The 13,172-nt window shown below is 34.4% G+C and overlaps 1 non-coding gene across 1 annotated transcript; it reads left to right on the top strand.

The window, feature by feature from the left end:
• The first annotated feature begins 12,570 nt into the window (after nucleotides 1-12,570).
• LOC111644073 (U6 spliceosomal RNA) lies at nucleotides 12,571-12,677 on the top strand. The gene has a single exon (XR_002759771.2). It is a non-coding gene; the product is annotated as a U6 spliceosomal RNA (small nuclear RNA).
• The last annotated feature ends 495 nt before the right edge of the window (nucleotides 12,678-13,172 follow it).

Below are 13,172 nucleotides of genomic sequence, written 5' to 3'. Positions count from 1 at the left end.
CTTTTTGCTTTATCTCATTTCTCTTAAGAAATGCAAGACTAAAAGTGTTATTGTACTATCAGAATAGTATTCTAAAAGTTTTATCATGGAAACAAGTTTTTCAGATTTATTTGTCATATTCACTTAGAGGACTTAATCAAATTTTGCCATTGTGACAACAAGTATATTTCTTCCGTTTTTCTTTCTAGAACATTGAGGAACAGTACTTACGTTCGTAACATATTTCACCATAACAAAAAGGTACTACTAAGGTTTTATTATTATTTGTTGCACTGACACGACTACAATCTTTATTACTATAATTTTTTATAATTTTTCTAACTTTTTAAATTTTTTTCTTTTATTTTTTTTTTTGGTACATCAAATGTACAATTTCTTAATTTTTTTTTTTTTATTTGGATTTTGAAAAATCATTAAAGTGAATATACCAGAATAAATGTCACGAGAAAATAATATCTTTAATTTCGAATGATTTAAATAATTACCAAAAAATATAACTTTTTTAAGTCTTCTAATGTAATTTTAATGTACTTATACAACATTGTTACAAAACATAGAATATTAATGACAGTGGAAAAAATTCTACTGTGTAACATAAGATTGAAATAATTGTTACTAAGTATTACATTTTTAAAGTAATTATTTTCAGAAATGTAGTTTTTATAATATTGCCACTTATTGACAATATGTTTTACTGATATTAATCTAACTCTTATGTGATGATAGTTATGGTCAAACAAAAATATCGGAAAAATTTGTATAATTTATTTCCAACATGTACAATCACTTTAACAATTACTTATTATACTATTTAACTTATTGTTCGTATTGGAATTTTTATATGCTAATATGTCATGATGACCTGAATCAGGGTTTTTTGTGAAAAGTGAAGTAAATTTTACATTATTTTCAAAATTTTCATACGTATTGTTTTCTTATTTTATTATTATTCAAAACTACTTTTACTTTAATTTCGTAAATTTCAACAACACTTTTTATTTGGACATTGTGTATTGTTTAAACTTTAAATTGCAAACGAAAAAAATGAAGTGTTTAACTGATATTCAAAAATTGGGGGATTGGCGTGCACAGTGCACAGGGTAGCGAAGCCCTACTAGTATGCATATACATATATACACCTACGATATATAGTTGATTGAGGGGTCATACCTGAATTACGTAAGGCTTTTTTTCTAAAATTTCGACCCCCCCCCCTCCGTCATGTGAAAATCTGTAAGATTTTAGAACCTCCCCCTCTCCCCTCGTTAATCTTACGTAAGATAAAAAATTCACCGTGATAAATTAAATACTCAAGTTCAAATATTTTATTTATGGGACTCAATTCTCAACTTTTGAAAAACACTAATAAATAATAAATGTATTAATATTCAACTCTTAAAGTATACGAAAAATTAATTTATTGTTCATTTAATACTTTATTCATTAGTAATAATAATCTTTTTCATCACAAAGACAGAGTGATGCTGTATAAAGCTCTTAAAGAATAGATACTCAAACGAATAGTTTTTGACTAGTTTAATCATGAAAGTCATTGTTTTTCTTTAGTCGTCCATGGATTTTTGAAATATTCAGCTTCTGCGATTTGTGTGGAATCATCAGTTGTTTTTGTATTTCTACGATTAATACAGCCACCTACATTCTCAGAGTTAACGTCACTTTCCAAAATCCATTCTATATTTTCAGTTCTTGTTTTTTCTTCTTGGATTACACATAGAACTTCATCTTTTCTTTTGGCTTTAATTCGAACAACTTTTAATTTTTAAAATTTTTTCCGATTTACCGAATGTTCTAAATTTTTAGTATGCCACACAACAGCTTTTTTAGAAGCAAAATAAATTCCACAAGTTCCACAGACTCTATCTGGAAGTTGAGATTTGACTGTCGGACAATACAGATCATAGGGAATAATTTTGAACTCATCACAACAAGAAGGTTTTATGCTATCTAATACTAATCTTTGCAATAATGGCATAAACTTATCACTATCTTTCTTTTCACTCGGATTTAAAGCAGTCAAAGAACCCGTTTTTTCGTTTTCTGTAAAGGCGAAGGGAGGTGGAAGAAATCCGAAAAGTAAAATAGTACGTAAATTACTTCTCAATTGACCACAACACTCATTATTGAGGCATTTTCTTATCTGGAAAATTATTGTCGTAGAGTTAATAATGTATAACTTGAAATACAAATTTTCCGAAATAAATAAGAACAATATCATACATTTAGTTAAGATGATAACTATTTACCTGCAAGAGATACTGTGATTTACGTACATGATTTATGTACCAATTACTATCAATTCCCGAGTCTATAGATGGATTTTCACTGGGATGTACGAATTTGGCAACCACAGGAAATCTATCAATGATCATACTGCTTCATATTTTTGCCAACGTATCACCAGCTTTAGGAAAATTTTACCGCTCCAACTCTTCATCAATAGTTTTCCCACTATTCTTAAGATGATTTCCATACGAATCGTGGGGCAAAATAACGCTCGAAAGTTTGCTACTCAAGGGAGCCATTCTTCTTTCAACCCGATTGAAAGCATTGCGTCCCGGTGCATTGGTTACTACAAATATAGCATCTAAATTGCACTCTTTGAAATGCTATATTGCACAAAAAATCACTTTTGGGTATCTGGAAAATCATATTTTGCTTTTAATCTTAATTTAGTTTAAGTGGTATTGTTTTTGGCTTTAGTTCTAAAATTAAAAAAAATTTTTAATCTACAATTTTTTTCAACTTCAATAAAATTAAAAAACTAAGTCTTATCCTGGTTATTATATCCAATCCTGGTTCTTACATGATTTTAGGAGAATATTTATATCAAACAAAACCAGTTTACCTCGGATTTTCGTCCGGGCCTCCATCTACACTTATAATTACTATTGGTTTGACACAATCATTATTTTTTAATATGGATGAAAATTCTTCCAGTTCTAGAAGGCGTTTAAAGTCAACTGAGTGACTCACAGCATTTGACGAATCATGTTTCCCACTGCGTATAGCTATGTAGATGGGCCCTGAGTAAGTCACCACCTCTGGGTATTCTAAGCCTTTCTCTTTTATAATAATACCTGAAAATAATTAGTATTTTATCATGATCAATATGCACACAAATTTTTTTGTTTCATTTATTTGTACTAAGTTTTATATTTTTATCTACTTATAATTAAAAAATACCTGCATAAACGGACGAAATTAATTTATGCCTTTCTGCAACAACCCAGTCATGGTCTGGTAGAGTTAATTTGTACTCTACATGCATAACTACTGGAGATTGTTTTTGAGCTGCTTTGAGTCCGATTGGTACTCGAGCCTTGTCATCTTGCGACAAAAAAGTTACTTGATTTGGTCCTAGCATTGATGCCAAGGATTCAAGATACCTAATGGACATAGTGCAAAAGCGACTATCAGGGTGAATATAAAATTCATTCATTCTGAGCTTTGGCCAATTTGACAGGTACTGTTGTGATATGTCTTTTTCCTTCTTGAGTGGCAGAATTCTTAGGTAAAAGACGTAAATAAGTAGCATTTCTTGACAGTTTAAAGCCCATTTCTTGTAAAGCTACATGTAGATCGTCAAGAGTTTTGCATGCCTTTATCTCTTCTGTTCGTCTTCAATCGTGTGCGGCACCACCAAATGTTGCAATGTCAACTATAGCTTTCAAAAGACCTGGTTGGTCTTCTTCAATTCGTGGCCTTCCTACTTTATCTCGGACTTTAAGTGTTGAGTTTTCTTCATTATTTGATAGTAAAGAACTAATTTTTTGTTTCTGAGAAGCTCGAAATTTTTGTTGATACGCAGAATTGAGTTCTTTACTTTTCAGCTGCTTTTGGACTGTTCCAACTCTAATTTAATTTTTTTAATTTCATATCCTACGGACTCTGATACTAAATTACTGTCCCTTAATAAATATTGAGTATTCAAATTACTTTATAATATTCTTATTTTATTTTTAAGAGTTTCTTGAGCTGGTTTTGAGTAGTCCCTTTTTTAATTTTTTAAAATTACGGGGTCTTGATCAGAGTTTTGTGTGGAATTAACAGTAGACTGTATTGAAGAAGACGGCACAGATGGAACAGAATCAAGGTTGGACGGGTCAAGAGTCACCAATGAATTACCATTTTCTTGAGAGTTTTCGCCTCCTGTCTAAAAAAAATGGTATAAAATCTTTTTTTAAATAAGATAAAAAAATTATTAGAAAATGCTTGAAGGGCATGCATATATTATGTACTCTACGATCAGTTGATGATGGCCAAGCCAAACTATTATTCCAGTTCGCTAGCAGTATACAGCATAAAGTTACGAAGTATATCTATACATATATTTTCCGACCACTTTGATACCGAAAAAGTGAATTTGTTAATTTCTGACATTCTCGACAATGAGGGTGTTCTGCTAATAATTTTTATTGAAATTACTGATCGCCAAATAAAAAAATTTTTCCAATCAGTTTTTGCGACGTAATTTGGGAAGCTACATTCGAGATAAATCAGTACCGTGGAGCACATGCACGCATACCCTCAACCTAACCTATGCTTGTTATATACTCCTGGTTTTACTTACCTTCGCTTTTGAAAAAAAACTTATGATTGAAGATTTTTGCTGTGTTTTCTGTAGGAGGTACTCATTCATACGTTGTTGAATGTAATCAGCAAATCCCTTTCTATCATTCTTGAATCGATCTTTTACTTCGTTCCACTCTTTGTTTGCTTTTTCTTGAGCCGATTGTGTATTCGTAAATGGTGATGCATTTTTAACAGCATTAAAAAATTTTTGATACAAATCACGTAAATCTATTGACATTTTTAGGAATCGAAAAAAAAAAAAAAACTTCTGGACGATGTACTTGGACACGTAAACTTTGTCCAACAATAGTCGAAAAGCTCTAGTTGAAAAATAGCCCACTTTTCCTTAAACAGTTCAAACCACTTAATACGTCCTACTTGCTCGATTTGTATTGAGCGGTGTCATCACGTGAATAACGTCGAGTTCGGGCTCCCTTCCCCTCGAGACAAGATGAACGGGTACGAAGAGCAAGAGAACGTTAACTATACTCATTCATGTTTTAGAACTCAGTCGAAGCGGTACTAGCAGAACAGATCGCTTGACTCTGGGTCTTAAGGTTCATTTTCATTCGTAGTCCAACAGTAGCGCTTTTTAGGCTGCTGCTACATAAGCGCGTTAGCCTGGCGGTGGCGGTGGCGGTGGCGGTGGCGGTGGCGTTGCGCTTGAACAAGTGCAGCCAACCAAGAAGTAACGAATTGGTAATCCAAACTTGTGAAGAAGACCCCATAGAGATATAAGAATAGAGTGCACGAGTGCCTATGCTAGCCATTAGGACGAATGTCTGCAGGCAAAACAGAGAACGCTGCCGAGCTACCGTATCAATTGTACGGTAGCTCGGCAGCGTTCTCTCTCATGCTTATAGAGTGAAGTGCGGACACTCTCGCTGCTCTCTCGCGCACTCTAGTCTTATATCTCTATGAGAAGACCCTTTAAGTCATCTTCCTGTTAACAACTTATGTCTTTGTTTGAACAGGTTGGCTGCACTCATTCACGTAACGCCACTGGCACCGCCACACACACACAGGCGAACGCGCTAATGAAGCAGCGGCCTCAGGTGCATTTTTACAGATAACGCAACAAGCCGAACAAGTGGAAGGTGGACGTTATGTAAATCGTATATGATCCTTACCTATACCTCTATTTGTGCATCAAAATTTAGCATAAGAAGTAGCGCGATGATTTGACTAAATCTTTAAGAACAAGGTCTGGCGTATTACAAACCACGAAAAAAAGTTGTTGGGCCCATTAAGAATGTGTCTAACTACAAAAAAATTAGAATTAATTTATGAGGTGGAATTTCGATGACATATTAAAAAATTTTTAATTAAAAAAATAATTTCACGGCTATATAATAATCTAACGTTAGTATCTGAAGGATCCCCCACTCCCTCATGTAAGGTATGCGTAAGAAAAGTAGAGACCCCCCATCCCATGAAAAGCCTTACGTAATTTGGGTAGGACATTTCACGCAACCTCCACAGCCCCCCAACAGACCCCCACTCTTCTCTATAAACCTCTTACAAAATAAGGTAAAATTCCTTCATCTTTTTGCTTATTTTGACCATTACGATTTTTGTCTAAATCCTCCATCGCTCCTGACAGCCCCCCCCCCAGACCCTTTTCTGCCCCCTACAAATTTTTTTTGCAACCCCTATTACTGCCCTGCCTGCCGCTATTTTTGGACAGTCGGACCGAAGCCCCACCAATATTTATGGACCATAATATGTAGAGATACGTATGCGTGACATATATGTATAGATACATGTGTATGTACTCGTATACTGTTACGTCGAAGATGGCGTAGGAGTAAATTTTGTATTAAGGCCTAAACTTTCGCTCAATAGCCTGGGGACACGACAGCTAGGGTTGAGAACGGAGCACTAGGGTAGGAACAGGGTAGATGATTAAAAAAAGGTTAGCTAGCTACTTGGCCATCGGTATTTGTACCCACGGCACGTAACTGGATATTTATTTGGAGTTGATAAGTTGGTTCCTTTTTAGGGGTCTATAGTCGTTGGTTGCCAGTTTTTTACTAGCGACGCACGACGTATAGCTTAAAAATTGGGTTGGCTAACTAAGAGCTGGCTGTTTGGCCGTCGGCACTTACACCAATTGGCACACAACTTGATTTTTACTTAAGGGGCTAGTTGCTTGGCCATCGGCATTTACACCAACTGGCACACAACTTGATTTTTACTTAAGGGCTAGTTGTTTGGCCATCGGCATTTACACCAACTGGCACACAACTTGATTTTTACTTAAGGGCTAGTTGCTTGGCCATCGGCATTTGCACCAACCGGCACGCAACTTAGCGTTGCTTGATTTTTATTATTTTTGAATTAAAAATTTTCTTTCATCACCTGCTTGGCCATTAATATCCAGATTAAACGGCACGCAATAGTGGGTTTCACGCGAAGAGAAAAACTATTGGAGGATATACAATAATTAAGTTTGAAAAAACTATTATTACTTACTTTTATTAAAAGGAAAAAAAAGGGGTACAAGTGGCTCTCGAAGCAAGATCCGGGTGGCCGGATATAATTTAAATCAAAATTGCGGACCAGATTCTCCAGGTCACGAATAGACTTCAACCAGATTCTCCAGGTCGTGTATTCTAGTCTGGCTACTGATCTCGGTGTTTTACTAAGCTGGCCTGACCATTGAATGCATCGACCAGGTTCTCCAGGTCGTATGCCTTCATTCTGGCTACTGCTCTAGGTATACACCCAAGCTGGCCTGACCATTGAATGAATTTTTTTGAGACTGAGCTGCTCATGCAGGAGGTCATGGGCTTATATAGCTGAAGATCTTGCCTCCTTATCATTGCCACTACGGCCAGAGACGACGAGACGCACATAGGTTCTTAGAATTAGTCTGCATCATCTCATGGCAGGGAGAGGGAAAGATTTCCTACATGCTTTCCGTCTTCCTTTACATATGCTGTTTTGGTTTTGGGGTGACGCTTACTTGCTAAAATGTATAGTATAGTAACGATACTGGTCCCAGTGCCTGCTCATCGAAATTAGGTCGTATTACAGTTCACGTTATTTTTCGGCTTGGCGTCTCTGGGTACTGTAAGTGTTAGAGAAAGAAGGTGGTAGAGGTATAGCATGCTGTTGTCAAGTCACGTAGCATGAACGCTGGCCGATGTGTTGATCAACATCCTGGCTCGAGCGCGGCTTATTTACGAATGGTTAAGACACAGAAGAGGAAAAAGATAGAAAATAATTATTAAGTTTCATCAGGCGATGTCGACGCATAAAGAGGGAGGGAGATGTAGACTAGTTCTTCTTTGTCTTACTCGGTCTCTCCTTATATGTGTGTCACGAAACCTTAGCTTTGGTACTTGGTGTATGTGTGCGTGTATGTCATTTAGCTGAATACGAGAACGTAGCTTTACGAGGAGGAGGAGGGGAAAAAAGGTACGTCGAGCGCAGCCTCGATGTAACAATACATTTTATTCGCACATGTATATTTTTTGTATGAAAAAATGTAGTAAGCCAGAATTATTTATAATATTAACATGTTATCACAAATAGCTTATCTACCTATACTTAAACGAATTAAAGATTTACAAAATATTTTATGCACAAAAATATTTTTTAGTAAAGCAATATTTTACTTACGTAAAAAAAAATTACGAGAAGATGATTTGATATCTTAGAATAAAGCCTTAATCATTCTGAAAAAAAGTATGAGGCTTAAAAGGTGTATGTAATACGGAAATATATTTTAGAAACAAATTTTAGAAGGAAATTTTCGTCAAATTCTTGTATTTATAAAAAAAAATGATGAATTTATTATTATGAGAAGGACTGTTAAATTATTATTTTTATAATTAATTAAAAATTTTAACTTCCAAACCAGTATTTATTTATATAATAAAGAACGGATATCAAATAATGTATGTTTTAAGATATTTATTGATTAAAAAGGTGTTGGGTGAAGAGTGTTATAATTGTATAACGTTATGAGTAAGCCAGTTTTTTTAACAAAACGATTCGTTAAAAGTTAACTGAATAAACAGAAAACTGCTTTAGCAAAGATAATGCAACGTTAAAAAAAGTTAATGAGTCAGGCAATAAAAAATTATCTCAATTTTCCAATAAAAATGTTAAGTACATTAGATGGTTTATACAACGGTAGTAGTTGTTGCAACACTGAGCCCGTCAAAACAAACCCCCTCCACTCGGGTAGAGGTCTGCTTTGATGAAACCAAAGTGTTGCATGTAAGTATTTGTAAGGTTGGAGGATGAAAAACCTTGTCGAGCGGAGGGGAGAACATGCGAAATCTAAACGTCGCGGAAAGAGAGAAAGAGAGAGAGAGAGAGAGAGAGACATACGAAATCTTGAAGATGTGGAGAGTGACGCAGTGAAATATTATGGATATCTTATTACATGCAAAGTTTGTTGCTTTAGCGGGACCAAAAGTATTGCATATTATTTTAAGGTGAGATAGTATGACGAGTGAGGAGTATGTAGGGAGTAACTATATTTGACATACTAAGAAAGAGAGCGAGAGACACAGATTATAATGAACAACCTACTTGAGCGGCATTACTGTAAGATGATTGTACAGTGCGTATAAGAGAAGTGTGACGGAAGACGCTATTTTCGAGGACTGCATGATTCATGGAAAAAGTAGAGAAGAAAACTCAGATTTACACATCACTGATTGGATTGTAATTTTCCTAATTAGTCCCCAAAAATGGTGGAGCTAATCAGTGACTTTTGGACACTTAACCTACACTTTTCTTATGATTACTTTATTAATTGACAAAACCAGAGCACTGCTCTCGACTGACATAGATAGAGAGTCATGGCTGCGCCACAGTTTTTTGCTGCAGCGGCTAATCAACTTTTTTTTCGAACAAATTATCTTAGTGCTGACTCTCCAAACCCACTCACGAATTTTTTATCAATTCACGAATATCCACTATGTAATACAAGGTAACGATTGTTTTATAACTGTTTTCTTCAAATTCTTGAGAAATCAAGGTGATAGAGACTCTATACAGCAGATTCCTAAAAAACAAGGAGTCGGCTGGTTATTATGTGATATAAGACAACGCTTATTTTATAATTTTAAAAACAAAGCGTTTAATTTATTATACACAAGAGTCAGTACTTTCCTTAAAGTAAGGCAACGATTCTTTTACAGTTTTGATAATTAATAAAATAAGACGTTTTCCTACTGACGGGGAATAAAATCGACCAATCACAATTTCTTGCATGAATATTATATTAATAGCTCAAGGAAGACCTCCAGCCTTTAGTTTCGTTTTAACTTTATTAATGGAACCTATTACAAAAGTTCATTTAATAAGCGTGCTCAGATATTTGCTACACATTGCACTCATTCGTGAAGTAGTAGTAGTAGTAGTAGATTTTTTTTTCTGGAGGGAATGCATGTCTCGACGACAAGCAGACAGGAGCGAGAGTGTCTCTACGGCCGGCCCGCCACCCCCGTCTCGGCTTCGCCCGAGACTCACTAAATGGAACACCGTACTATGTTAACATGTAATGTGAAACATTTTCAGTTATAAATTTCACATTAATATCTGACACTTCTCAGAACAAAAATCTTCTTATTAAAAACATATTTGTTCGCCATTCATACTGTTTGTTTGGTCAAATAATAAGATGTAAAAATTAAAAAAAAAATAATTTTATTGAAAAGTACCATGCGTTCCTTATACCATAAAATAATCGTTGGCAATAAGGAGCAGTTAATTTGCAGTTTCTTCCATACAATTTACGAAAAGGGCTATTTTTTAAAGCTATTCAGATTTATAACTCCCAAAAAATATGTAATAAAAAAAATTTTTTTTCTCTTATCTCACAACTGTATTACCAGAGCAACAAAGTCCTGGAGCTTAATCTCTACATTTTTTATTGCCACAAAAATGGAAATATATTTTCTAATTATTTAAAAATCTGAATTTAGATCTTAAAAGATTTAAGAGATTATTGTGAGGGTACAATGAAAAGCTGATCTCTCACGTAATGGATTCTTTATTTGTCGATTTTGTCGCTGCTGTTCTGATCTCGATAAATTTTGTGCGTCAGTTTCTTAATGCCTAAAATTGTATTCATTCGATACATTTAAAGTTTTCCTTCCAATTCACCCTCTTGCGACTGTAAGCATGCTTATGACTTTTGTGACCCCTAAAGGCTATTTTCTGTCAACTTTGATAAGTTATAATTTATTTGTTTGCAAGGTAGCTTGACTTCCGATTGCTCTAAAAAAGGCCGGTGAGCTTCTTAAGTAAACTTTTTTTTGACTGAAGTTAACAGCAATTGTGACTGCCTGGATACCTCAGGGTGATCTTCTGTGGCCTGCTGTTGGAGACCCAAACTGATCGGGAGAAAAATAACAAAGTCCGAAGCTTTAGGGCTAGTTGTAGTGCTCTTTCCCAACGTCTCCTGGTAGAACGTCGAAGACGTTGGTGTCAAAAGCACCTTTTGTCTGCAGATTTAGTTGTTTTGGTAATCTAAGGTGATCAGATTGGTTCGTGATGCTTGCCCTTTGGAGATTGTCCCATTAGCTTAAGTGTTTTTTCCCTTCATACCGGTTAGGTTCGTCCAGCGCCAAAACCAAACAGTAGGTTTTTCAAATACATTCTAATATTATCGAAACTTTAACCTAAAGATTCATTTACAGTCATAAAAAATACAAAGACCAATAAAAATTGTTTTACTTATAACGTAAAAGGTAATAATAATGAATGTTTTTGTATTCAGAGTTATTTTTGGTATGAAAACTCTTTTTTTCAGTGGTTACTTCAGTTATAATTTTTGTCATCGTCGTCGTTGTCATTACTACTATTAATATAAGTACTATTATTATTGTAATTATTATTATTATTATCATTATTATTATTTTTTTTATTATTATTATCCTATGCAACATATAATGTAGAATAACTTTATGTAATGTGGAAATTTTTACATTTTGATAAAATAATACTTAACGTGGTTGTCATCGCTAGTAGCCTTTTAACATTTAAAGATTTTTAACTTACCTGTATTCAAATCCTAATAAAACAATAAAAATTAATACGTTAATTTTTTTTTATGTAAATAATTTTGTTTTACTTTTTTTGTTTTAAACATTAACTTATAATAAATGTTTTCTATTTACGGTTTTCTTACATTTGAAAATACAATTAAAAAGAAAAGTTGATTTTAAGATAAATTATAGACTATCATCAAAACATAGAAAAATATTTTTAGCCGAATAAAGGGAATTTAAGGTGATACAGTTTTATTTAAAAAAAATAAATAAAAAACTAGGAAACAGTGTTCTATTAAAATTTTTGTAATATGTAATTTATAATTAAAATAATTAAATTATACAATAATAGTTAGCAAAGATAATGAAAAATCAAAAAAGAAACTTTTTTTTAAAGTTGTAAGCTGAAAGTTACAATCTATTAATAAGAGTTAGCTTGCAAAGCGCACCAAGGGGAATAGCCCCAATAATATATATGTATATCTATATATATATACATACATATATTTGTATACCCCATTGGAAATAAAACCAAGCTGTCAAACTTAATCGCTGGGCTCGATGCAGGCAGCTAACATTGGGCCAAGCTTGGCAGTAAAACGGTGTCCTGGTTAAGGCGTAACTTAGCCTAACTTGGCTTGACAACTCCGAAGCCATTGCCAGTTTTCGTCTACACATATTCATAATATATATAGATATGCAGCACCAAAACGTCAAAAACAATGTGCGTGCATGCTTCGCAAGAATTTTTCTAAGTATATACCTATGTATATTATAAACATGCGTGGATGAAAATGGGCAATGGCTTGGGAGCAGTCAAACCAAGTCAGGCCAAGTCGTACCCTGACCAGCACGCCGTTTCACTGCCAAGCTTGGGCTTGACCATCCCCTGGTTTCAATTTCTAATAAGGTGTACATACGTGTATATATATATATATATATATATATATTCAAATACGTGGTACTTGCTTCGGCAGTACATATACTAAAATTGGAACGATACAGAGAAGATTAGCATGGCCCCTGCGTAAGGATGACACGCAAAATTGTGAAGCGTTCCACATTTTTACTTGAGAGGAGCTTGGTGGGGAGCCCACCCAAAAACTCTACTAATTTTATACAAGAGCTTTATTGGATCCATCATGGACTACGCGAGCTTTATCTATTTTCCTACCACCTTCAATAAAACAAATAAACTGAAAAAAATTCAATATGCTGCTATCCAGTATGCCATAGGATACCGTAGATCTACCCCAACAAATATTCTTCTTGCCGAATCAGGGCTTATCTCCATCAAAGAGCGTTCAAGCTTCCTCTGCTTATGCTATTTATCTAAGATCCTTAGCAACACCTCTCACGAAACTACGCTAGCTATTCTATCTTTTCTCAATAAGTTTAGTTTAGGTCTTTTTCTAGATCCCCCAGACTCCTTATTGACACTTTTTACACACATGTATACGGGAAACACACTCAAGAACTGATATTTTATCTAACTATATAAAAAGTATCTCTTCTAGAAATTCAAATAACTAGTATGTAACATTTTACAAAACAAGAATTGAG

The sequence above is a fragment of the Copidosoma floridanum genome, unplaced genomic scaffold (assembly GCF_036245765.1).
Source record: "Copidosoma floridanum isolate Cflo_tuat_1 unplaced genomic scaffold, Cflo_Japanese_pri ptg000033l, whole genome shotgun sequence".
Classification (NCBI taxonomy): domain Eukaryota; kingdom Metazoa; phylum Arthropoda; class Insecta; order Hymenoptera; family Encyrtidae; genus Copidosoma; species Copidosoma floridanum.
Note: the sequence above shows the minus strand (reverse complement) of the source record. Positions and strands in the feature narration are given on the sequence as shown.